At 44.5% G+C, this 27848-nt stretch overlaps 1 protein-coding gene across 3 annotated transcripts in view; it reads left to right on the forward strand.

Annotated features, from left to right (window-relative positions):
- The window catches only part of LOC126267249 (uncharacterized), a 698963-nt gene that overhangs the window by 25045 nt on the left and 646070 nt on the right, over window positions 1-27848 (forward strand). Inside the window, exon 1 of one of the 3 annotated variants that reach the window (XM_049972262.1) lies at window positions 21084-21403. The exons of 1 other annotated variant lie outside the window; for it this stretch is intronic. The gene's annotated coding sequence lies outside the window, so the exon portion shown is untranslated. Of the gene's footprint in view, window positions 1-21083; window positions 21404-27848 lie in introns of those variants that run through there. One more of the 3 variants, XM_049972263.1, reaches the window with a different exon arrangement.

The raw sequence follows: 27848 nt of genomic DNA on the forward strand, positions 1-27848 counted from the left end.
GTAAGTACAAATTGTACGAGGTATGATCGAAAAGTAAAGGGGAATTTTTAGTTTCACGGGCTGTATATATATGATTTTCAATTTTTTTATCATGTTGGTACACATATTCCTGATGTATGTTTGCATTTTCAACTGTTTTGAATATTTAGTTTATTGTTGGCAGTCGAAAAGGTTCTACGTGTTTTCGACCGCTCTGTGGATTTCTACTTGCATTAAATTTTGCTTGAAAAATAGAATTAAGTACAGCTTCGCATTCGAAATGTTGACTGTGGCTTTTGGCGAATGTACTACAAGTTAGACCAGATAGTACGAGTGGTATAAACGTTTCAAATAGCGTCGACATGACGCTGAAGCCGACGACCGCCATGGGCGCCCTAGAACGTCAATTACTGACGAGGAGGTGTAAGAAGAAAACAAAATGGTCCTGGAAAATAGCCGAATCACCATCAGAGAGGTTACTGATGATGATGACGTATTCTCTCAATCATGCCATACAATTTTATCGGATGTTTTTGGCATGAAACGTGTAGCAGCTTAGTTTGTTCCGAAACTGTTAACTTTCGACCAAAAACGACGTCGCGTAGACATCTTTCAGTAATTGCTGTATGAAGTCGACAACGATCCAAAACTTCTAAAGGTGGCGAAACATGGATATGCGGATAAGAAGGAGAAACCGAGGATCAGTCGTCCCTATGGAAACTGTCTGAAAAGCCAAGACAAGAGAAAAAAAAATCGACGAGTTCGGTTAGATGCGAAGGTTCTTCTCACTGTTTTCTTCGCTTGCAGTGGGATAATGCATCATCAGTTCCTGTCTGACGGTCTTCGCTCAACAAGGAATACTGCTTCGAAGTTACATGTCATTTGCGTCAAGCAGTCCGGAGAAAACGACCAAAATTGTGGCAAAACCGCTCGTGGGAAATGCATCACGATAACGCTCCAGTACGCTTCTCGATGCTTCGTTGTGATTTTTTTGGCACAAATCAAAACCGTTATGTTGTCTCAGCCATCGCTTCTTCTGGACATGGCTCTTCCACGTTCTTTATACTCCAAAGACTGAAGAGAACCGTGAAAGGCTGCAGTTTTGCCAAAACTGACAACAGTATAACTAGAGGAGCTGAACACCGCAACTAAAAGAGAGTTCTAGAAGTGCTTCCAATTGTGGTAAAAGCGCTGGCTTATCTTTGTTGTATCTGAGTGGGATTACTTTGAATGGCAGAATGTTGATGTTGATGAATAAATAAATATTTTTTAAGTAAAACAAAAATTGCCGTTATATTTTGATCGCATCTCGTAAATAAAAATAATAAATGGCATACAAATCTGAAGTCTGTAAATTCAATAAATGCTTATGGATTACAATTACAAATAACCTAAATTGGAACGATCACATAGATAATATTGTGGGTAGAGCAAACCAAAGACTGCGATTCATCGGCAGAACACTTCGAAGGTGCAACAGGTCTACTAAAGTGACTGCTTACACCACGCTTGTCCGGCCTATACTGGAGTATTGCTATGCGGTGTGGGATCCGCATCACGTGGCACTGACGGATGACATCGAAAATGTACAAAAAAGGGCAGATCGTTTTATATTATCGCGAAATAGGGGAGATAATGTCACAGACATGATACGTGAATTGGAGTGGCAATCATTAAAACAAAGGCGTTTTTCGTTGCGACGGGATCTTCTCATGAAATTGTAATCACCGGTTTTCTCCTCCGATTTACGAAAACATTTTGTTGGCACCCACCTACATAGGGAGAAATGATCATCATGATAAAATAAGAGAAATCAGGGATCGTGCCGTTCTAGAGTGGAACGGTAGAGAGGCAGCTTTGAGGTGGTTCATTGAACTCTCTGTCAGGCACTTATTGTGAATAGCAGAGTAATCACGTAGATGTAGATATAAATTTACCTTTCTTTTATTTTTAATAGCCAATCAGAGTTTAATTAATGTATAGCCCTGGTATAACGCTTATAGGGAGTTTCATTTTTTTCTCGATCTAAGAGGTGTTTAAGCTGAAACAATAAAAGCAAAATACAATACTACTGTTTAAGACAACAAAGTATTTAATTAACGATACATGTAGTATTATATTTGTATTATTTGTTAGTAGAGAAATATAAGTAAATAAACTGATCTCTGCCCCTGTTGATTCTCCAAATCAACAATCTGTCAGTGGTGGTAGGAAGAGAAGTTAACATACATGTCCATCCTAGCCTTTCGTTCACTAGAACACGCCTCGTCAAATACAAAAATTACTGGTTTTTGCACTCGTTAAAACTGTAACGTCTGTTCTGTTCGGTGGGATCTGTTTCCCGCACGGTGCAGAAGTCCCGCAATTTCATGTTTTCTTCCTTTTTCAGCAGGGAGCGCCGCAATCAGTGCTGGCGACTCCTGAATAGCCGCAAAAATTGCCACCGCTGTCCGTCCAATGAACACGAAACAATGAGACTGCCATAGATTGGTTAACTGTGAGGTGGTATGCGTTTAATGTAATTTTTCCTTTTGGAGAGTCACAGCCAAACTTCGTTAATTACAAACGGATAGCAAACTACAGTGCTTGTGTACGATCTATGCTGCCTTGCTTCACCTACAAGGAGATCTTAGTATACGGGCGGTAATAAACATAAAAAGGATTGGCGTTTCAGGCCTGTGCACAATGTGCTGTACATAATGGTTTTGTGTTACTTTTTAGCTGCTAAGCTCGAATATCGTGATGTTGCCAGTTACGTCACTTCTCTGCAGTTTAGACAGAAGCGGTACAGACGCGGTACAGGGTAGATTAAGCGTTAATCCACAATCTTACAAAACAAACCTTAATTCTGTTTCTCGATTGAAACAAATGAACGTCAAGCTGTTTTTTTTTTTTTTTTTTTTTTTTTTTTTTTTTTTTTTTTTACTGGTGAGGATACGCCTCAGCAATAATAATAACAAAACATAACAGCGGAGAAGCATCCACATCAACATCTACATCTACGTAATTACTGTGCTATTCACAATGAAGTGCCTGGCAGAGGGTTCAATGAACCACCTTCATGCTGTCTCTCTACCGTTCCACTCTCGCACGGCACGCGGGAAAAACGAGCACTTAAATTTTTCTGTGCGATGCCTGATTCCTCTTATTTTACCGTGATGCTCATTTCTCCCTATGTAGGTGGGTGCCAACAGAATGTTTTCGCAATCGGAGGAGAAAACTGATGATTGAAATTTCGTGATAAGATCCCGTCGCAATGAAAAACGCCTTTGTTTTAATAATTGCCACTCGAATTCACGTATCATGTCTGTGACACTATCTCCCCTATTTCGCGATAATACAACATGAGCTGCTCTTCTTTGTACTTTTTCGATGTCATCCGTCAGTCCCACGTGATGCGGATCCCACACCGCACAGCAATACTCCAAAACAGGGCGGAGAAGCGTAGTGTAGGCAGTCTCTTTGGTAGACCCGTTGCACCTTGCACCTTCTAAGTGCTCTGCCAATGGATCGCAGTCTTTGGTTTGCTCTACCCACAATATTATCTATGTGTACGTTCAAATTTAGGTTATTTGTAAGTGTAATCCATAATTATTTAGTTGAATTTACAGCCCTCAGATTTGTGTGACTTATCGTGTAATCGAAATTTAGTTGATCCCTTTTAGTAATCATATGAATAACTTCACACTTTTCTTTCTGTATTCAGGATCAATTGTCACTTTCCGCATCATACAGATATCTTATCTAAATCATTTTGCAAGCCGTTTTGATCATCTGATGACTTTACAAGACGGTAAATGACAGCATCATCTGCAAAAAATCTAAAACGGCTAGTCACATTACCTCCTACGTCGTTAATATAGATCGGGAACAACATCCTTCGGGAACGCCGGGTATTACTTCTGTTTTACTCGATGACTTTCCGTCTATTACTACGAACTGATACCTTTCTGACAGGAGATCACGAATCCATTCGAACAACTGAGGCGACACTCCGTAGGCACGCAGTTTGGTTAGAAGACGCTTGTCAGGAACGGCGTCGAAAGCCTTCTAGAAATCTAAAAATATGGAATCAATTTGCCGTCCCCTGTCTATAGCACGTATTACTTCATGAGTATTAAGTGCTAGTTGTTTCACAAGAAGGATATTTTCTGAATCCATGATTGACTATAAATCTTTTTCTTCGAGGTGCTTCATAATGTTCGAATACAATATATGTTCTAAAACCCTACTGAAAATCGACGTTAGTGATAGAGGCCTGTAATTCAGCGGATTACTCCCACTTCCCTTTTTGGGTACTGGTGTGAGTTGAGCAATTTTCCAGTCTTTAGGTACGGATGTTTCTGTGAGCGAGTGGCTGTATATAATTGCTAAATATGGAGCTACTTTATCAGCATACTCTGAAAGGAACATGACTGGTATACAAACTGGACCGGAGGCCTTGCCTTTATTAACTGATTTAAGTTACTTTGTTACACCGAGGATATCTACTTCTATGTTTCTCATCTCGGCAGTTGTTCTTGATTGGATTTCAGGAAGCAGCTGAGATTCGAGACGTGCTACTTGAAGGGAAGTAAATAAAAGGACCTGATACCGAACGACGGCTGGCGGTTTCCTCTTCCTCGCTAATTGTCGATAAAGCTTAATTTTTGTGCCTATAAGTTCAGGCAACTACAGTATCAACGAAACCCGGAACTACTGTATGCGCCTTCAACGGGTTATACGAGAAACTGCGAGTATCTGTGTGATTTATGATTCATACTGGCTGCATGTTTGGTTCTCGACCATTTAACCGAATATCTGTAAGAGGCGCACTAACTGATCGAACGTGCACGTGCAACGAAAGGCTTGTGGAAGGAGGTGGGGGGTATTGTGTTGTCAGTAGTCAAGCAGTAGCAACAGAATGGGTCTGTCAGGAGAGCTCAGAGACTTGGAACACGGACTAGTCATTGGCTATCTCTTGAGTAACAAATCTGTCAGGGACGCCTTCTAAAGCCGCCCCTGTCGGTGATGTAACTGTGAAGCGGAAACGTGGAACAAGAACCACAACTAAGTGACAATCAGGCAGACCACTTGTCACGAACAGGGAACGTTGGACATCGGTGAGCCGTGGCTGGCTCGTGTTACGCTTTGCATTAAACCTTGGTTGCTATTCTGTGATTAGTCTCGCGCGGTTATCGCGGTTATGCTGTTATCCTCTCCCACTGTGAGTCGCAGTAGCAGCGTGTATCGATATTCGTACCCTTGTACTATCACTGGCCTCGCGCTTCTGGGTGTGCCATGTGCGGGCAGTTGGTTGCTTGGCGTGGAGCGGCGAGGAAGTCTCCTTGGTGTGTGTCTGGCTGGGGCCGCTGGCGGCGTCCACTCGCTGTCAGAGAGTAAGGCACTGTTCCCATTGCTATGAGGTCCGTGGCTCTCGAATCCCAGACATGAAAGTTGAGTCTTTACTTAATCTACCAGCCAGCCCCAACTGTTCACATTGTGTCGTTTGAATTTCGTTGTGGGCTGTTGGGACATTCCCGCAAGCAACAATGTGTGTTTTCAAGTTGCCGAAATTCTACCTGGCCCCGCTGTCGAGTTTAACTTAACTTGATTATCTTGAATTGAAGTGCACCAGCGGAATCTTCTGCCTTGTGGCCGTTAACGTTCCGGTTACCTGCCCTGACCGCTGACGTAAATTCAGGCAGTGTATTTTCCTCATCGTGTTGTGGCTGTCCAGCATGGTGTGTAGTTGACAGCTGAAAGTGTAATTCGTTGTGGGCGCCGACACCTTCGGCGTTGAACCATTGAACTCCCTGTTGTGTGCTGGTCAGGTGGAGTGGAAGTTATCCTGTCGCTTGGTCCGTTGACTGTCTGTCGGTTGGGTTGCCGTCACATTGAGAATTTGTTGGGCCGACTGTCTGTCTCACCTAAGCGAGCATTAGTGTTTGTATTCCAGGCCGACCCTCCGAATCTTTTGAGCGCCGTTTGCTGTGCAGCCTTTTGTTATTTGTCCTTGTTGCCTTCTAGCCGATTTTAAATTACAGTTGTTTTGCCCTTAAGGGGTGAGATTGTTTGGGCCTTCAGCCTGATTTAAATAAATTTTAGGATAAGGCCTTCTGCCTTTTAAAATTCAAATTCCTGTTTTGAGCCTTAAGTTATTGGCCTTCAGCCGATTTTAAGTTAAAGTTGTTTTGTCCTTGAGGCGTCAGATTGAACGGCGCATTTAGCCGGGAATTAAATTCTAAAATTAATGTTCGGCTTGCTCTGTTTTTAATGTTTTCTTTACTCTTGTAATTTTTGGCAAATGAATAAACTAGTATGTTCAAGTGCAACTGACAGCCACTCATTTTGGCCCGTTTCGACAAATTAAACTATCTGTCCTGTCCTGCGTGTATAGAAGGGGATTTGGCTCTGAGCACTATGGGACTCAACTGCTGTGGTCATCAGTCCTCTAGAACTTAGAACTACTTAAAGCTAACTAACCTAAGGACATCACACACATCCATGCCCGAGGCAGGATTCGAACCTGCGACCGTAGCAGTCGCAACGTTCCGGACTGCGCGCCTAGAACCGCGAGACCACCACGGCCGGCTAGAAGGGGATTTCAATCGGTGAAGATGGCTGTAAAAACTTTAATGAAATCTGCTGAAGGTATCAATGGTGACTTTCAAGGTGCTACCAGCATTTCAGCTAACACAGTCACTTGCTGTAGGGAGTTAACAAGAATGGAATACAGTGGTCGGTCAGCTCCTCATCAGACACGTTTCCTGCAGTTAGCGCTGAGCGACGCTGGAAGCGCGCCATCACTGGGCCGTGGATGACTGGAAACGTGTGACTTGGAGTGATGAACCAAGCTATGTCCGAAAAAACTGGTACCATACATTTACACACTGAAGAGCCAAAGAAACTGGTACACCTGCCTAAGCCGGCCGCGGTGGTCTCGCGGTTCTAGGCGCGCAGTCCGGAACCGTGCGATTGCTACGGTCGCAGGTTCGAATCCTGCCTCGGGCATGGATGTGTGTGATGTCCTTAGGTTAGTTAGGTTTAAGTAGTTCTAAGTTCTAGGGGACTGATGACCACAGCAGTTTAGTCCCATAGTGCTCAGAGCCATTTGAACCATTTTGAACACCTGCCTAATATCCCCCGCGAGCACACAAAAGTGCCGTAACATGACGTGGCATGGACTCAAGTAATGTCTGAAGTAGTGCTGGGGGGAACTGACAAAATGAATCCTGCAGGGCTGTCCATAAATGTGTAAGAGTACGAAGGGGTGGAGATATCTCCTGAACAGCAAGTTGCAAGGCATCCCAGATATGCTAAATAATGTTCATGTCTGGAGAGTTTGCTGGGCCAGAAGAAGTGTTTAAACTCAAGGAAAGTGTTCCTGGAGCCAGTCTGTAGCAATTCATGAGTGGGGGGGGGGGGGGGGGGGGGATGTCGCATGACTGTCGGAATGCACAATGGACGTGAACGGATGCATGTGATCAGACAGGATGCTTGCGTACGTGTCACCTGTCGGAGTCGTATCTAGACCTATTAGGGGTCCCATATCACTCCAACTGCACACGTCCCACACCATTACAGAGCCTCCACCAGGTTGAAAAATCCCCTGTTGACATGCAAGGTCCATGGATTCATGAGGTTGTCTCCATACCCGACTCACCATACACTTCCGTCAATTGGCGATGGGTTTCAATCAGCGCAGTGCCCTTTCCGTTCAAAAACCGAATAACTGCGCGCAATTCGCACTTGGCGGTAACATCCAACGGGAGCTCCATTCTCAACGGCTGCCAACGCAAGACTGAGCGCCGCAGTGCGGCGGGGGCATGTTTAAGGAGACCTTAATTTTGGGATTACCCTCGTATTTGTTACTGCTATTCAAAATACTGTGCACCCGCAAACTCTCTCCGCAGCGGCGACCCACGCGTCCCACCTTGCGAGGCGCGTATAAGGTCGGCAGCACAGACACGTCCCTCCCACACGTATTCCGTGGTATGACGGGGGAAAGTAGTGTTACGTGTGGGCTGCAGCTGTTAGCTGTGTTATTGTCTAGATCTGGCGTACAATGAGTCTAGTGAGAATGCTTACTATTGCGGAGAGAGCGTTTTTAGTGGAACAGGTTTTCCGCGCCAGAGGAAGCTTCACAGCATGTGAGATGTTCACATCGTGGCACTGCATGTGATTTAATTCGCAAATTACAGACAACAGGTTCAGCTCATGGTGCACCTCAAACTGGTAGACCCGCAGTTTTAACAGAAATGGCTTTAAGCACTATGGGACCTAACATCTGAGGTCATTGGTCCCCTAGACTTAGAACTACTTAAATCTAAGTAACTTAAGGAGATCACACACATCCATGCCCGAGGCAGGATTCGAACCTGCGACCGTAGCAGCAGCGCGGTTCCGGACTGAAGCGCCTAGAACCGCTCGGTCACAGCGGCCGGCAGTTTTAACACAACGGAAGCTTGACGACAGTTCGGACGTCACGTTGCGGAGTCCAACAAAATCAGTGAGAAAATTAACGCAAGAGGCTAAAGTCTCTCGCGCGACAGCACGTAAGGCCGTAACCAAAGAACTGGGCGTTTACCCGTATAAAATTACTGGTGTGCAACAGTTACCTTGTATGGACTATGCGAAACGAATAGCGTACTGTGAATGGTTTCAGTGATTTGTTAACCGACGTGAAGTTGGTGTTTCAGATCGAGCACTTTTTCACTGATGAGGCTTGGTTTCACCTACTTGGCTACATTAATTCTCAAAATTCGCGAGCTTGGTCTCCAAAAAATCCACATGCCTCAAGGAAAACGCCATTGCACGCAGAGAAAATCGGAATGTGGGTCTCCATAATGCGAGCGCGTATTGTGGAGCCGATCTTTTTCGATATTACCGTCACTTGCGATATCTATTGTTTCCAGATAATTTACCCATTTACGCTCTGTTGAATGAAAATAAGATCAATCATTCATTTTCCAACATGACAATGCTACTGCTCATACGGCACACCAGTCCCTACGACTTTTGAATGAAATCTTTGGAGATCGAGTAATTACGAAAGATCTCTGGCCCCTTACTCGCCGGATCTGACTCCGCCCTACTGTTTTCTTTGGGGTGCGGATAAAACATTTGTGTAACAAAATAACCCGAACTGAAGACAACTACAATTGTTCAAATGGCTCTAAGCACTATGGGACTTAATATCTCAGGTCATCAGTCCCCTAGACTGTCCGCCCCCGGTAGCTGAGTAGTCAGCGCGACAGAATTTCAATCCTAAGGGCCCAGGGTCGATTCCCAGCTGAGTCAGAGATTTTCTCCCCTTGGAGGCTGGGTGTTGTGTTGTAATCATCATCATTTCACCACGATCGACGCGCAAATCGCCGAAGTGGCGTCAAATCGAAGGATTTGCACCCGGCGAACGGTCTACCCGACAGGAGGCCCTAGTCACACGACATTTACATTTAGTCCTCTAGACGCAGAACTACTTAAGCCTAACTGACATAAGGACATCACACACATGCCCTAGGCAGGAGTCGAACCTGCGCCCGTAGAGGCAGCGCAGTTCCGGACTGAAGCGTCTAGAATCGCTCGGTCATAGCGGCCGGCTCAATTGTTTAGCTGAGTTCGATTACACGCGAAACATTGGTTAACGTGTTCGCAAATAAATGTAAACGCGTTGAACTATTTCTTCAAGAAAGAGGAAAGCATTTCCCGCTTCTTCTGTGATGCTTGATGATTGCAGTGTATTTAATTGTAACTAATATAATAAAGAAATTTCATCGTTTTAATTGTAATAATGTCGAATCCTGCCTGCCAACATAACTGCAGCAACTAGCAGTGAATCTCGGCCCACTAGCTTATACAGTGATATGGATGCGTTGCCAACCTTACGCAACCGTCAAGGCGAGACACGAGGAGCTGGCCGCTGCGGAGAGACTTTGCGAAGGCACTGTATAGCACCTTTCTTGATAAATACATGCATTTAGTTATTTCTCCATTACTATATAATCTATCGGTGACCGATGAGAATTGAGTGGGATTATTCGCAGGAGTAATCTACACTACTGGCCATTAAAATTGCTACACCAAGAAGAAATGAAGATGAATAACGCGTATTCATTGGACAAATATATTATACTAGAACTGACATGTGATTACATTTTTACGCAATTTGCGTGCGTAGATCCTGAGAAATCAGCACCCAGAACAATCACCTCTGGCCGTAATAACGGCCTTGATACGCCTGAGCATTCAGTCAAACACAGCTTGGATGGCGTGTACAGGTGCAGCTGCCCATGCAGCTTCAACACGATACTATAGTTCATCAAGACTAGTGACTGGCGTATTCCGACGAGCCAGTTGCTCGGCCACCATTGACCAGACGTTTTCAAATGGTGAGAGATCTGTAGAATCTGCTGGCCAGAGCAGCAGTCGAACATTTTCTGTATCCAGAAAGGCCCGTACAGGACCTGCAATATGCGGTCGTGCATTAGCCTGCTGAAATGTAGGGTTTCGCAGGAATCGAAGAAAGGGTAGAGCCACGGGTCGTAACACATCTGAAATGTGACGTCCACTGTTCAAAGTGCCGTCGATACGAACAAAAGGTGAGCGAGAGGAGTAAGGCGATGACGAATACACGCTTCCAATGTGCGTTCACCGCGATGTCGCCAAACACAGATGCGACCATCATGATGCTGTAATCAGGACCTTGATTCATCCGGAAAAATGACGTTTTGCCTTTCGTGCACCCATGTTCGTCGTTGAGTACACCATCGCAGGCACTCCTGTCTGTGATGCAGCGTCAAGGGTAACCGCAGCCATGGTCTCCGAGCTGATAGTCCACGCTGCTGCAAACGTCGTCGAACTGTTAGAGCAGATGGTTGTTGTCTTGCAAACGTCCCATCCCCAGGGATCGAGACGTGGCTGCACGATCCGTTACGGCCATGCGGATAAGATGCCTTTCAACTCGACTGCTAGTGATACGAGGCCGTTGGGATCCAGCACGGCGTTCCTATTACCCTCCTAAACCACTGATTCCATATTCTGCTAATAGTCATTGGATTTCGACCAACGCGAGCAGCAGTGTCACGATACGATAAACCGCAATCGCGATAGGATTCAATCCGCCCTTTATCAAAGTCGAAAACGTGATGGTACGCATTTCTCCTCCTTAGACGAGGCATTACAATAAGGTTTCACCAGGCAACGCCGGTCAACTGCTGTCTGTGTATGAGAAATCGGTTGGAAACTTTCCTCGTGCCAGCACGTTGTAGGTGTCGCCACTGGAGGCAACCTTGTGTGAATGCTATTAAAAACTAATCATTTGCATATCACAGCATCTTTTTCTGTCGGTTAAATTTGGCGTCTGTAGCACGCCATTTTCGTGATGTAGAAATTTTAATGGCCAGTAGTGTAGTTCATAATAATTAGCAACGTCGTCTAAACGAAATAACTGACTGCTCTACCAGTGGGACGTTGGCCGGCAGGTATTGCACGGTCTTACTGCTCTGCTACATCTGTGTTCCAGCAGGAAAGCTCCAGAGGCAGCGGACAGGTACTCGTGTCCGCGCGAGTGTGGCCCGGCGCCCCGGCGGTTCAGCTTAACTCTGCCCGCGGGAGGCTGCTCTGCTCTGCGCAAGCATTGCGTGCGGCGCTGGGTTCGATCGCGGCGTGCGCAGTGCTTGCGTCGAGCAGTGCAGCCAGTACATCCGGACGGACTCCCGCTCTGCTGACAACTGTCTGCGGCCTGCGCCGGGACAACTGGTCTGCTTATACAGAGAATACATCTGCGTCATGGCACATCTGGCATACAACAAGTATCAGTAACCGCATAGGAACCAGTGATCACAAAGGGCATCGAGCGCTACTAAATTAGTCACACGCTACAAATTCACGCCTGCTACAGAGATGCTCAAAGTGTTGTCCACACGCATCGAGACACGCCTGACAACGACGACGCTCCATTGAAATGCGCACCCTCTCAAAGATACCTGGTGCATCTCGAAGACATCTTGCGGCCGCAACAGTCCTGCCTACTAGATCCTCCGGCGATACAACAAGTGTTTCATATACAAGGACTATTGGGGACAGATCGGGTGGTCGTGGTGACCGTGCGACTGGGCCATTCCAGAGGCCAGCGAAGGTTGCCTGCAGACGTGCCCTCTGTTGAAATACACGGGGGCTCCGTCGTGCTGAAATCAAAGGCGGCGACGAACAGGCGTGGGAACATCATTTGGCATGAAGCTTCCTGGCAGATTAAAACTGTGTGCCGGACCGAGACTTGAACTTGAGACCTTTGCTTTTCGCGGGTAAGTGCTCTACCAAGTGAGTTACCCAAGCACGACTCACGCCCCGTCCTCACAGCTTTACTTCCGCCAGTACCTCGTCTCCTACCTTCCAAACTTTACAGTCGTGCTTGGTTACTCAGTTGGTAGAGCACTTGCCCGCGAAAGGCAAAGGTCCCGAGTTCGAGTCTCAGTCCGGCACACAGTTTTAATCTTCCAGGAAGTTTCATATCAGCGCACACTCCGCGAAGAGTGAAAATCTCACTCTGGGTCATTTAGCATGTCCCGCAGAACCTCTCGCAGGAATGTGAGATACGTGCGACCGTCAAGTTGGTGCGGGAGAATGTACTTCCCAATTAAACAGCCGTCTGTTCTGCTATTTGGGGGTAAGGTACTCGCTACTTGATTGACATATGTGCTCCCGTGTTGAAGTTGATCCCGGTGCGCTGGATTGCCTGTGGTTCTCCGCCACTCTAACTCAAGTATTAAATTTACCTTTTGTGCCTCTGTTTGAAATTGAGTACCATATTTGATGTGTCTTAAAATTTCTTTTAATTGCAACTTGTCCAATGCCTGCTTGTCATTTGGGCCTGAAATTAATTGTATCACATGTTCTAGACTGCCACGAGTATAATTGACAGCTGAAGTCGAAATTGAATTTTATTAGTACTGGAAGTTGTTGCTTCACTGACTGAGGTAACGTCTATAAAATTACCTATGGCCGTGGTAAGCAAACGCTAGCGGCCCAGTGAATCTTGGCATATGGATAATTAAGTTCCATAACTCTGGTGAGATTTCGCCTCTTTCTAAATACAATTACTATTGTAGTGTTTGATTGTTAGCCCTCAAGATATGACTGTTACCTTTAAAGTCACTTAAGTTAACGTGTCTGTGTAGCCCTTGTTAACTTCCAGAATGAGATTTTCACTCTGCAGCAGAGTGTGCGCTGATATGAAACTTCCTGGCAGATCAAAACTGTGTGCCGGACCGAGACTCGAACTCGAGACCTTTGCCTTTCGCGGGCAAATGCTCTACCAGCTGAGCTACCCATGGACGACTCACGCCCCGTCCTCATAGTAAGTAGGAGACGAGGTACTGGTGGAAGTAAAGGTGTGCGGACCGGGCGTGAGTATTGCTTTGGTAGCTCAGTTGGCGCCGGCGCGGTAGCTCAGCGTTTTCGGTCAGAGGGTTAGCTACCCTATGTAATAAAAAAAAAAAAAAAAAACTGAGTGAATGAGTCAATAAACAATCTGAAAGGGTGTCATGGGACGTCAGCCTCGAACATATACAACGAACAATATAGAACAAAATGAGATTAAAGAAAAGTTGGTAGAGCACTTGCCCGCTAAAGGCAAAGTTCCCGAGTTCGAGTCTCGGCCCAGCACACAGTTTTAATCTGCAAGGAAGTTCCTTGTTAACTTATTGTTATATTTTATTGTAAGATTAATCAGTTAATCCTCTTAGTACTTCTTTTGTAATATTCTTGTTGTAACCTGTAAGGCTTAGGGCCACGCTCACATTGAGTTATAGTCTTGGTTTGAGCATTTTCGTATATTTTATGATTATTATGCATGAATTATATGTCTATTTGCTTTCTCTCGGCTTCCCGAGCTGTTCGTAACGTTTGTAGACGCTGCTCCGCGGTGTTATCTGTTACCCACCGTTTCATTGTGGGTAGCCTGTCTGCGTCGGTTGTTTACGTGCGCGCGGGCCATAGCCTATGAAACGTTGCGGCCTCATGGCTTGCTATGGCATCCCTCATAAGTTTAGATTCTGTCTCGTAGAAATCGGGCGTTAATTTAACCTGAAGTGCCCGTTATTCGAAACCATCTTACTCAAAGCTGGCCGGCCCTACCTGCCCCCTCCATGTTTTTCCCGGTTGAAGCTTGGTTTTAACGTAATAATTTTAATATTGGTGTAATGCTCAATTTGTTAAATGGTATTTTATTATTTGTCCACGTCAGTATCGTGATTATACCCAAGGGGCTTTTCTGACTGATCAAATAATGGATATTTGCCTTGCGAATTGTTCCTGGTCTCATTGCATAAAATATTAGTACTTTCTGGGCCTCAGCTCGTCAGATACCAGCCTTGTGTAATTATATGTTGCTGCACTTCTTGTAAGTTATATTCGTTAATGTCAAGCATCCCCTTTGACAAGCCAAGTGTTGGAATTGTAATCTGTAGAATCTTTGCTGTCATTGTTTGTCCAGCGCTAAGCGTGTGTTTCATTTATATTTCATTGTACTACTTGATTGTTAGCCTTCTTAAATTGGGGTATTTTATTTGTTTAAAGTAACTAATTAATAATCAGTTGCTTTAACTGAAGAAATTTTGGAGTAACTGCCTAAATCATTATTTTATTAGTGTTTTTGGTATCTGTGCAATAAAATATTGTTAGACTTTTGTGAAGTAATAAATGACTTTTGATAAATGGCCTTCACCTTACCCATGCCCGTTTAGTTATTTACTTATCCTGAGGCGTCCAGCGACATTTCAGAGGTCACGATCGATTTGCAGTTGAGGCTGCTTCAGAAATCGACCTCATTTTCTCAAACAAAGCTTGTGAAATTAAAGTTTGTTGTTCCTCCTTTCATTTTTAATATTTGTAGGCAAATGCAGCGTTTTGCTTCATTGCTACCGCACTTAGTAAAATACTTCCAAACTAGGGATGATGCCACTCTGCAATCCAACCGACACCCGAGAACGACTGTGAGATACTACCATGCAGACCAGTTAGGGGGCATGCCTTATACATTGTACGTGCAGGCCTACCGTTTAATAGACCGCGCCGCACGGCAACAGGTAAATTGTTGCCTCTGCAATGCTGTACAGATTCTCACGTCATGTGTTTGCTGCTAGTTTCTAACTGTAGGCGTTGTTATTAAAATAGTGCTCATAGATATTCCCAATTTCTGTAATAATCCACTAGGTAAAAGAAATGGAAATTTTACGAATAAACATTACTCGTTTTCAACAAACAAAAATTTAGCTCCGAAAGTTGATTTCCAGTTTTTAGTAAAAAATGAAAACAGCCTGTTACAAGACACAAAGGTGACATTAGTTGTTAGTGGGCACATTGTTTGTGGGCACTGATGTAAATCAATGTTGAAAGTTGAAAATTTGTGCCGGACTGGGATTCTAACCCAGATCTCCTGCTTACTAGGCAGATGCACAGACCACTGCACGATCTGACACAGTGATCAGCGCATCTGCCTAGTAAGCAAGAGATCTGGGTTCGAAGCCCGGTCCGGCAGACATTTTCAACTTTTCACATTGAGTTACATCGATACTCACTAGCATGTAATGTCAGTCATTTTTTTGTGTGTCTTCATTCATAATGGCTACAAGATAGAAGTATGTCGCTTCTTTCGGTTATGTTCGAAAGAACAGACATTCCATATACAACCAGTTATAGCCAGAAACAAACAAATACCGAAAAACATAGGTTACTCAAAACTAAAATATTGGTATCGGTTTCAACCTGTCGGTTTTTCTCATCCCTCTTGCAGACATGTACCAGTAAACAAACAAAAAATTAATTACGTAACTTCATTAAAGGTGATATAAAATGTCGTGTGACGAGGGCCTCCCGTCGGGTAGACCGTTCGCCTGCAAGTCTTTCGATTTGACGCCACTTCGGCCACTTGCGCGTCGATGGGGATGAAATGATGATGATGAGGACAACACAACAACCAGTCCCTGAGCGGAGAAAATCTCCGACCCAGCCGGGAATCGAACCCGGGCCCTTTAGATTGACAGTCTGTCGCGCTGACCACTCAGCTACCGGTGGCGGACGTTAAAGGTAATGATTGAAACATTACGATTCCCCACTGTAGCACTTTGATCACTTTTACCTGAAGTACACTAATTATCGTCTGCAACGTCTCTTCATTGAGAGCAACGTACTGAGTTCTTTGAAGATCGCACGGTAGCCTGCTTAGTTTCATGCACCAGGCTGTTTGAGAATCAGTCGTAAGCAAGGCACAGTGTTTACGCACACTTACATCTCAAGCAAGCCAGACTCACCGCCAGAAGCTGTTATGACGCACAGCTTTGTAACTTTGTCCTTGCGGTCTGCCTTGCAAGCCACATTATCCGTCTATATTGCGCTTCTTGCACCACACTAGTTTTGCTTATTTTTCTGTCACTTGTGTCGGCGATCTAGTGGCCACTTCCCACGCATATCCATTTGGAATTGAATTACAGCCTCAGGTCGTTCATAGATGGAATCCATAGGGCGATCCATAGGACAACTTCACACGGTAAAATGTTAAAATATTTTGCGAACTGAGTGCTAAGGTTTTTCTTACGGACAGCGGTTGACGGTCAGTGTGTTAATATACACTACTGGCCATTAAAATTGCTACACCACGAAGATGACGTGCTACAGGCGCCAAATTTAACCGGCAGGAAGAAGATGCTGTGATATGCAAATGATTAGCTTTCCAGAGCATTCACACAAGGTTGGTGCCGTTGGCGACACCTACAACGTGCTGACATGAGGAAAGTTTCCAACCGATTTCTCATACACAAACAGTAGTTGACCAGCGTTGCCTGGTCAAACGTTATTGTGATGCCTTGTGTAAGGAGGAGAAATGCGTACCATCACGTTTCCGACTTTGATAAAGGTCAGATTGGAGCCAATCGCGATTGCGGTTTATCGTATCGCGACATTGCTGCTCGCGTTGGTCGAGATCCGATGACTCTTGGCAAAATATGGAATCGGTGAGTACAGGAGGGTAATACGGAACTCCGTGCTGGATCCCAACAGCCTTGTATCACTAACAATCGAGATGATATGCATCTTATCCGCATGGCTGTAACGGATCGTGCAGCCACGTCTCGATCCCTGAGTCAACAGATGGGGACGCTTGCAAGACAACAACCATATGCACGAACAGTTCGACGGCGTTTGCAGCAGCATGACCTATCAGCTCGGAGACCATGGCTGCGGTTACCCTTGATGCTGAATCACAGGCAGGGGCGCTTCCGATGGTGTACTCAACGACGAACCTGGGTGCATGAATAGCAAAACGTCATTTTTTCGGATGAATCCAGGTTCTGTTTACAGCATCATGATGGTCGCATCTGTGTTTGGCGACATCGCGGTGAACACACATTGGAAGCGTGTATTCGTCATCACCATACTGGCGTACCAACCGGCGTGATATGGGGTGCCATTGGTTACACGTCTCGGTCACCTCTTGTTCGCATTGACGGCACATTGAACAGTGGACGTTACGTTTCAGATGTGTTACGACCCGTGGCTCTACCCTTCATTCGATCCCTGCGAAACCCTACATTTCAGCAGGATAATGCACGACCACATGTTGCAGGTCCTGTACGGGCCTTTCTGGATACAGAAATTGCTCGACTGCAGTCCTGGCCAGCACATTCTCCAGATCTCTCACCAATTGAAAACGTCTGTCCAATGTATACCCGTTTATCATCTGCATTCCTTCTTGGTGTAGCAATTTTAATGGCCAGTAGTGTACTATACTTTTTCTGGAATTATACTGACGGTAAAGAGTAACAACACGAAGACGGAGTTGTGCGACTTAAAAGAAAGTCCGTAGGTACGTTTCTAAATCTGAATTATGATGTCTACTCGGATTTCGTGCCACTCGCGTAGGGATGGCGCTAGTTGTACCACTATGAGGCTGGAAATCAAGTTTGCTTTAAATACATGCTTTAACGGTCGTGAGTTTGGTTACCTTTGAGATATCACGTGATGAGTTGAAGTTAGTCAAGATGCTTTTAAAGTGACGACAAAAACGCCATTATCAATAACTCACTGAGTTCAATGGGATCGTGTAATTAGGGCTACGAGAAGCTGGATGTTTCTTCTCCGATATTGCAGAAAGGCTTGTCAGGAATGTAGCCACTACACATGTTTGCTGGTTGCGGTGGTCATGATCATGTTCGCTGCAAGAAGAAGGGGCTTCCAACGGCCACGTGGAACTACCGAGAGGAAAGACCACAGTATTCGGCGTGTTGCTCTGGCGCATTGTGCTGAATCTGCATCAGTAGTTTTAGCGGCCGTTGGGACTACAGTGACACGATGAATTGTTACAAATTGGTTACTCGACTGACCACCAGCCACCGCTATTTACGCCTTCAGTGGTGTCCAGTGAGAGCTCATTGGTGTGTAGGGTGGAGGTCTGTTGTGTTGTATGGCCGTGTGTTGGTTAGAAGGATGCCAGTTGAGATCCTGCAACCAAGCTGTCTGCGTGCTAGTTACAAGCGACGTACAACTGGAGTTACGGTCTGAGTTGACAGCGGGAACACTCTCGAGGTTATCCCACCTTGACTGCAGAGGGCAGTTTGGTGATTCAAACTCTTGTGCTGTAGTTCATGAACAGTATTGCAGGTTGAGTTTTCCAACAGGATAACGCTCGCCCACACACTGTTGTTGTAACCTGACACGCTCTACCGAGTGTCGACATGTTGCCTTGCCCTGCTCCATCACCAGATCTGTCTCCAGTCGAACACATATGGGACATCATCGGACGACAACACCAGCGTCATCCACAACCAGCATTAAGCGCTCCTGTGTTCACCGACTAAGTGCAACAGGCATGGAACTCTGTCCCACAAATTGACATCCGGCACGCGCTCGACATAATTAATGCACGTTTGCATGCTTGATACAACACCTTGGCGGTTATACCGGCATTTCACACTTGCAATGGCTGATCTCGCGCTTTCATTAACGTGTGATCTTGCGATGTTAATCACTTGAAAATGGTTCTAAGCAAACGTATTTCCGATTTTTTTTACTCTACATTAATTATTTTTTAGTGCTACGACTTTTTTCGGTAGTGTATTTGAATGTCAATATTTTCGCACAAATATTTTTTTTTAATTGTGTAAGCTCTTACAACAGTTATTTCTAAACAGCCTGTCACATACTTCCAGTTCAGGGAAACAGAGTAAAAACATAACTGTTTTCTTGGAAAATTGTGTGTCGGACAGGGGCGTGTTTACTACCCTAGCTTCGTGAATTACTTGACTTGTAATTGCACACTCGCACCTAGGTATCCTAGTCGCGAAAACGTCTACATTGAAATTACGGTGAGTGATAAATGATGAAAAATATTTCTGTTATACAGTCTCACACATTGAGCTACAAACGCCAGTTATTTTTTCCAGGCCCGTATGTAAAATACTGTCACTACAATTGTATTCCATAAAATCGTGAAATGTGAAGGGAATTTCTAGTGTTTCTGTATGTCTGCAAAAGCTAGCGACAAGTGTGGGCAATCTGCCGAAGCTGTTGTGATGTCTTCAGCTACTTCAGCGATAGGTGAAGCTTGACGTCATACGAGATTGTGCACACTGTCACTCTTGGCAACATGTCGTTCACATGTCATTATAAGTTGCCCGTATTTTACGAGGAGATGAATTCTTTCTCGTATCTTCCCAGCAACAAATCGGGATTTTGTGCGTAATGTGATGTACCTGTGTGAGAATAACATATTCAGATTGATTGGTTGGCTGGTTTGGGAGGAGGGGACCAAACAGCGAGGTAATTGATCCTAACAGATTAGGGAAGGAAGGGGCAAGAAGTCGGCCATGTCCTTTCAAAGGAACCATCCCAGCACTTGCCTGAAGCGATTTAGGGACAACACAGAAAACCTAAGTCAGGATGGCGAGATGCGGTTTCTAACTGTTGTCCTCCCAAATGCGATTCCAAGTGTGCTAACCACTGTGCCACCTTGTTCTGTGTGTCTCTTTGAACAGTTAAAATTTTCTTTCTTTTGTAAACGGTATGTCTACCAAAAGAATAAGAATAGGGGATGATTCAGTTGCTCCTATCCATGGTTTGAGGCAACCCGCAATGCCTGAAATAGTACCATTCGCACGATTTTTCTTTTACTCGATCGCTACCTACAAATTAATATTCTTACAGAAAAAATGAGTGACCCTGAAACGCGTTTTTCGTGGGCAACACGAAAACCATGGCCTCCAGCGAAAACATATCCCGGTACAAAATTTAAGTACATTAAATTTCTTACAAAAAGTCCTTTTCATTGTTTCTGTGAACTAATAGTCTGCGTGTAGCGAGTGAGTGAATATAAAAATCTTGAGCGTTGTTTTTGAAGGCGTTGCGAATTTGATAAAACCTATTAATAGGGGCAGCTGAATCACCCTATGTACCTCCATTTCCCGTGCACTTTACAACTCTTTTGTCAACACCACGGTTAAGTTCTTCTGAGCCAACTTTTTTTTATGAGACTAGCACTGTTCAAAACCCTTACGATCAGTTCACCTCTTGTGATTAATTTTTTCTTTGTACGTTTCGTTTTCAACCATTCCCCTGGGCAAAAATCGAAATGAGTATGTCTGGGGACTTTAATGACTAAGAAATGAGACCATTTATGCCGAAACATTTAGTGTGTCACCTCACAACTCGAATGTGACCTCACAAATAGAATGTGCAGGGGCCCCACGATGCTAGAATTCTTAAGCCACGGGAACCTCTTCTAATAATGCTAGAAGCTCGTTGTCAAGAAAGTCTAGATAATGGGATCCTAGTCGACTGATTGCCTACCACACCTTACCAAACATGTACAGAGAGGTGTTCTTGAAAATGTATCTTTACAAAGGCATGTGGATTTTCGTTGTGTATTACTATAACAGAGATGTGCTGCCTAAAATTTTTGCCTATTGTGTTCATTGTAAATACATGATGTACTTGTTTTATTCTGTAAATTTTTAAATAATATTGTTAGTTAGAAATGTGATAAGTCCCGTAACCTGTATAAATGATTTTGCATTATGATGTATTTGCTCTGGGTTAATGCCGTTAGGAAAGTTAGGAAAAGCGATATCGTCGGCAGAAAGTAAAGACTTGTATAGCAGCGCTGTCTCGGAACGCGAGTGTGACGTCACAGCAAAGCGCGCAGAGTTACTTGGTCGCGAGACGTAATAGGGAAGACGGGCCAGTGGCGTGCACTGTCGGACCCGTGTGTGTGACTCAGTTGTTACTACCGAGCCCTGACGAGAGTGGGCAGATGTAAGAGACTCCAATAACATCGAGATCCTGTCCTGTAACTGGTCAATGCGAATCAAAGTGTGCCTGCAGTATTACATAGAGCAGTAGAAGCATTCTAGACGGCAACGAAGACCACGACTTCACATCTGCATCGAACTGTAAGGTTGTTTTATTTTCGTTCACATTAGAATCTTTGAGGCATTGCCCAGTGTCATTGTCAGGGAATTTTATTCCAATAAGTTTTGTACGTAAAAACTGTAAATCTCAGATCTTATCATTATCCCCACTCATTGTCACCTACTTAGGGTTCCATTTCTGTCCAGTTATTGAATGAATACCTGAGTGTTTAAACAGTCAACGACTTAATGCCTAAGTAAATTTCTTCATGGAAGTAAAAAATAAAAAAAAGTCGCTTGTGAAGTATCCGAAGCACTCAGGACTGGGTAACACATGTCAGAAGCGTTGGAAGCTTCGTGTAGACTCCTTACCTACTGACGTTGGCGCTCAATAATAGTTAACCTTACATGTGTTAGAGTAGCATTGGTATGATGAGATTACGCGACGCCCGACAATGAGTTAAAAGAAAAATATAAGAAGACTACGTTGCCAGTTTTGTTTGTTTACTAAAAGACAACAGAAAGTAATTAAATTAACTCTATAAGTTAACAGTGTTATTTCATAATACGTATTTAGTGACAAAGTCATTCTTGCTAACTGAGTAAAAACAAAGCAAAGTAACGTAACATAAAATTAAAGTAACTCTGGCAATTTCAGATCCAAGTTCACGTGTTTCATATCTGTGTCTGTTGTAATAATGCTATTATGTACTGGAATGGTTCGTATTTCGGCGTTGTCAGTCTGTTGTAAGCAGAGAGTTGCTTATTTGACCCAGTAAATGATCAAAATGGTTGAAAAGGGCTGAGCACTATGGGACTTAACATCTGCGGTCATCAGTCCCCTAGTACTTAGAACTACTTAAACCTAACTAACCTAAGGACACCACACACATCCACGGCCGAGGCAGGATTCGAACCTGCGACCGTAGCGGTCGCGCGGTTCCAGACTGAAGCGCCTAGAACCGCTTGGCCACAACGGCCGGCCAGTAAATGTCCATAAATGTTCTACTCAAAGTACGTTGCTTGCCATATCTAGGAAACTAGTTCACATAAATAAACGTTAATGTCAGTTTACGTAGATTATTGTCGCAACAAAATAGCTATCTCGAGTAAATCATTGACTTTTCAACAACGAGTTTCAAATATCTTGTCTATATTAATATATCTGAGGACTGACTTTCGCTTTCTTTGTTCATTGTTTCGTAACGTGCTGAGTTGTCAGAAACGTTTGTAGATCTTATGTTGCCACACGTGCAACAAAACAAGTACGTATTCATTGCTGTGCGCATCATTGATCAGATATCGGGCAGACGTTGCCCAAATTGGCTGGCGACTTTATTAATTAATTATTTCAGTCAGATTTGCTGTGGACTCATTGAGTCATTCGGTACCCCTTTCCATTTTAAGTATTAAGCAAAAATCCATATAAGTGTAAAGTGCAAGAGTGGAATAGGTTGCTCATTAGAACAACTTGTTGTACACTTCTCTCCACTAATCGGTCAAATTTTCTTAGGAGATGAGAGCCTTGTGCAAAATTAAATTCATTTGGCATACGCAATCACGGCCATATTATCGCACTAACAGATTGGTAAGGGGGGGGGGGGGGGAGGTTACAGTTGTGCCACAGATTTGAGTTTTTGCTGTTACAGATAGCGCCACGATTGAAACTGCGTTATCAATAAACAGTATTAATTGGATTCTTCGGCGATTTGCAGTTAGGTAAGACAAACACCAATAGTAAAGGGGGAGGTTACAGTGGGACCACCGATTTGTGTTATTACTGTTACTGATACCGTTATGGCTGCAAACTGTATCATCAGTAAACAGTATTAATGGGATTACTCGGCGATTTGTAATTAGCTAATTACAAAATAGCAATTGCCTACCTTCATTTCCTTTTTGAATGTGTTAAATCCACTGTAAATAAGGATAGATACCACGCATACGTAATGTCTGCCACATCCTTGCATATGGAACACTAATAAGTGTAGAAATCCTGCTTGTGCTTGTTGAAGGACTAGGTTGTATCAGCAGGTAAGTGTCTTCTACTTCTTCTGCTATCTGTTCATTTGCATATTCAAATGAAATATCGCTACTGGGCACTGCAGCAGTCCCACACAGTTAAGTGAAAACACGAGTAAATAATCACGAATCTTGTACTTTGCACTTAGGAGATCGTAAACGTTCTCTACAAGCATCGGCATACTAAGTATTTGGTACACATGGTGTACGAGGTGAATACAGCTCTGTAATGTTACAGCAGACGCTAGAACTCTGCACCATCAGGAGCCACGCATGCCTGACACCGACGGAGTACTGACTGCCAGACACGCTCGAAGGCACCGATGGTTTCTTTGATTGTAGCAGTTGCACACATTATTCCTATTGTGATATCCATTTTAGAATCCACAGAATAGCGATACATGGGAGATTTCGTGGCTCCCCACAGAAATTTCCTTCAGAGGGAGAAGCATCTGTTCACAAATCAGCACGGTTTTAGAGAGCATCGCTCATGCGATACTCAGCTTGCCCTTTTCTCAAACAAGATTCTGCCAACTATGGATGATGGGCAACCCGTGAATTCCATATTCCTAGATTTCCGAAAAGCATTTGCCACGGTGCCGCACTTCCGACTGTCAACGAGGGTACAAGCATACGGAGTAGGTTCCCAGGTATGTTGGTGGCTCGAAGAATTCAATTCGTAGATTAGATTAATTATTCATTCCATAGACCCACAAAAGAGGGGATCCTCCTGGGTGTGGAAAATGTCAGATAAACACTTACAAAAATGTAATTAGAAAAACTTGAGTTTCATTAATTTTAACGATCCTCAGTCAATAAACAGTAAAATTATGTGCATGAATTAAAGTTAAACTTCTAACATTTACAAGTTTAATACTTACATCTGCTTTCATTAAATCCATTATTCACACAGTAGCTAGTTACTTGGGTATTACAACTAATTATTGTCAAAAATTAAATTATTCATTTCAATTATCATCAGTTAAAAACAGTCAAATTATCTAAAAGATTTAAAATTAAACTTCCACTATTTACAGACTTAACACTTACATGTGCCTTCCACACACCCATCTTTCACGCAGTAGGTAGTTACTTGGCTATTACAACCAAGTATTGTCAAAAATTAAAATATAATAAATTTTCGTTAAAATGGTCTACTGAACTTGTTGAGAAATTCATGGATGGAATAGAAGGAGCTGGCCACCAAAAATTCTTTTAAATTACGTTTAAATTGTGCCTTGTCTGAAACTAAACTCTTAATGTTTGCTGGTAACTTACTGAAAATATGCGTTGCTGAATACTGGACTCCTTTATGGGCAAGAGTAAGTGATTTTAAATCTGTATGTACATGGTTCTTATTCCTAGTGCTGGTACTGTGTACTAAGCAGTTAGTTGGAAAAAGAGATGTATTATTTACAACAAACTTCATTACGAATAAATATACTGAGAAGCTGTGGTTAGTATGCCCAATTCTTTGGTTAGGTTTCGACATCATGTTCTTGGATTTACAATACATATCACTCTTATTATACGCTTCTGAACTACAATTTTTTTTCATTTTGTGGAGTTACCCCAAAATACGATACCATATGACATAATGGAGTGAAAATAAGCAAAATAAGTCAGATTTTTTACATTTATACCTCCTATGTCTGACATCATTCGCATTGCAAACACAGACTTGCTTAGGCCCTGAAGTAACAGAACCTCGTACTTAGTCCTCGACAGCGAATGTTCATCAGACACAAGGATATCGTCAGGAGTGCCCCAGGGAAGTGTGACAGGACCACTGTTACTGTCTGTATGCATAAATGATCCGGCACACAGGGTAAGCAGCAGTTTCTGGCTGTTTGCCGATGATGCTGTGTTGTATGGGAAGGTGTAGTTGAATGACCGTAGAAGGATACATCATAACTTTGACAAAATTTCTAGTTGGTGAGATGAGTGGCAGCTAACTGTGAATGCAGAAAAAAGTAAGTTAATGCAGATGAGTGTGAAATACACACCCATAATGTTAGAGTACAGCATTTGCAGTGCGCTGCTTAACACAGTAACGTCGATTAAATAACTGGGCGTTAGTTGCAATGGAGTATGAAATGAAATGAGCAAGTAACTATTGTAGCAGGGAAGGCGAACGGTTGAGTTTGGTTCATTGGGAGAATTTTAGGAAAGTGTGGTTTATCTGTAAAGGAGACCGCATGTAGGAGACTAGTGTGACTCATTGTTGAGTACCGTTCGACTATGAATTTGGATAGGGTCCACTTTTAGAAAAACACAATTTTGTATTTAACCCAAACATGTTTCACTGCAGTTCCAGCATCTTCACTGGGCTTTTATTTCTCCTCTGTTAAAGATAAAGAGCGTTCTTTACTGTTTGTATACTTGTAACTATTAGTTTTTAAATCGTAATTACAGATATTTGAAAAAACACACAAACTATGAATTCATACCTTTTTACCACATGGTGTGGTTTTTCTGATGTATTGTGATTCTACAGTGATTGTTTTGTTCCACAGTTTGTCATTGCAACCACTTACACATTCTCTCTCCCCCCCCCCCCCCCCCCCCTGCGGGTCCGGGGGTTAAAATAGGCCCGAGGTATTCCTGCCTGTCGTAAGAGGCAACTAAAAGGAGTCCCTCCCCCTCAAGGGGGTAGTTAGCGCCTGTGTCCGGAGACGGACGGTTTCACGACCTATATTTGCGTTCATTTTGGTTTTCACTTCTTCTGGTTTCTTCCTTCCTTTGGTTGGTTCCTTTCTTTGTTCTTCTCCATCTCACTGTCTTACTTACTCTTCTCCTTGCCTTCTTCTCCTTGCCTTCTTCTCCTTCTCTGGTCTCCGCTTCGGCGTTTGAGACAGTATGTTCTTTCTTTCCCTCTCTCCTTTCTTTTTCCTCTTCTTCCTTCCTCCCTGTGCATGCCTGAAGGCCGACCCACGCGTACGCACGCGTAGCCGGTGACGGGGTAACGCGTAACTCCCCGCCCTGGGTAGACAAGTAAGGCACGCACGTACCCCCTGGTAAAGGCCAGGCCCAGGGAGGGGTGATTGCCTGAGCTGACACCTTCCGACCATGCCGATTGGTCCCTCCGTCCGTTCCTCGGGAGGTGTGACCTGAGGTGTGAACAATCACCTAAGGCGGGAGTGCCCTCTGAGAGGGTCCCCACAAGGAAGGAGCGCGCCATCGGAGACGATGGCAATCATGGGGGATTCCTCTGCAATGGATTTCTCTTCTTCTTCTCTCTCCACTTCTGCCCACAAACGGAAACTTGACCAGCCACCAGTGACAAAAGTACTACCGCCTGCCACACAGTTCCTTGTAGTTTCGCGATCTGAGCACGGAAAGGATTTTTCCTCTATCCAGAAGGGCGTAGATGCCATAGCCGGATCTGTCAAGTCTTGTACCAGGTTGCGTAATGGTACCTTGTTACTAGAAACTGAGAGCGCCTTTCAGGCACAAAAACTGCTTCGGGCCACACTCCTGTACTCGTTCCCTGTCCGGGTGCAGGCTCACCGCACTTTGAATTCGTCTCGTGGAGTGGTCTATACTAGATCACTCGACGGATTGACTGACGAGGAGATTCAGTCTTTCCTCGCTGAGCAGGGCCTGACGGCTGTCCATAGGGTCTTGAAAAAGGTCAACAATGACGTTGTACCGACCCGGACACTTTTCTTGACCTTCGACAGTGTTCAGCTGCCGTCACGCATCAAGGCGGGCTATGAGGTTATTTCTGTTCGCCCCTATGTCCCGACACCTACGCGCTGCTACCAGTGTCAGCGTTTCAATCACACTAGCCATTCTTGTTCCAATGCGGCTACATGTGTGACTTGTGGCAGGGATGCCCATGAGGGTGACTGTCCACCTCCGTCTCCTCGTTGTGTGAACTGTCGCGGTGACCATGCAGCGTCCTCCCGCGACTGTCCCGTCTACAAGGAAGAACGCTGTATCCAAGAAATTCAGGTCAAAGAGAAAGTCTCCACCTCGGCTGCTCGCAAGCTATTCGCTAGCAGGAAGCCCACGTTGCTCCCAGCGGGGAAGTACAGTACTGTCCTCGCCTCTCCTTGGACTACCAGGGAGGTGGCGACGCAGACATGCGATCTGACCTTCAGAACTACGTTCGGCCAGTGCTAAGATCGCCCGGTCGACGTATCCTCTTCCTCCCGTCGCCCCTCCGACATAAGCACTTTCATCAGCTTCTGCCAGGACGAAGACCCAGAAGTCAGAAGCACGGGCCTTCAAGAAAGAACCGTCTCGTGCAGACCTTCTACGTACCTCTAACCCTCAGCCATCGACCAATCCTTCCACAAAACGGCCTTCCAAGAAGGATCATAGGAAGCACAGTTCTCCTTCCCCGCCACGGCGCATTTCTCTTCCTGCGCCCCCCAGCGGTTGCCGCCCCAGGCCGTCATCCGTTTCGCCTGGCCGCACCGCTGGTAGCCGAACATCTGGCCGTTCACCAGCGGAGGAAGCTCC

The sequence above is a fragment of the Schistocerca gregaria genome, chromosome 4, assembly GCF_023897955.1.
Source record: "Schistocerca gregaria isolate iqSchGreg1 chromosome 4, iqSchGreg1.2, whole genome shotgun sequence".
NCBI lineage: Eukaryota > Metazoa > Arthropoda > Insecta > Orthoptera > Acrididae > Schistocerca > Schistocerca gregaria.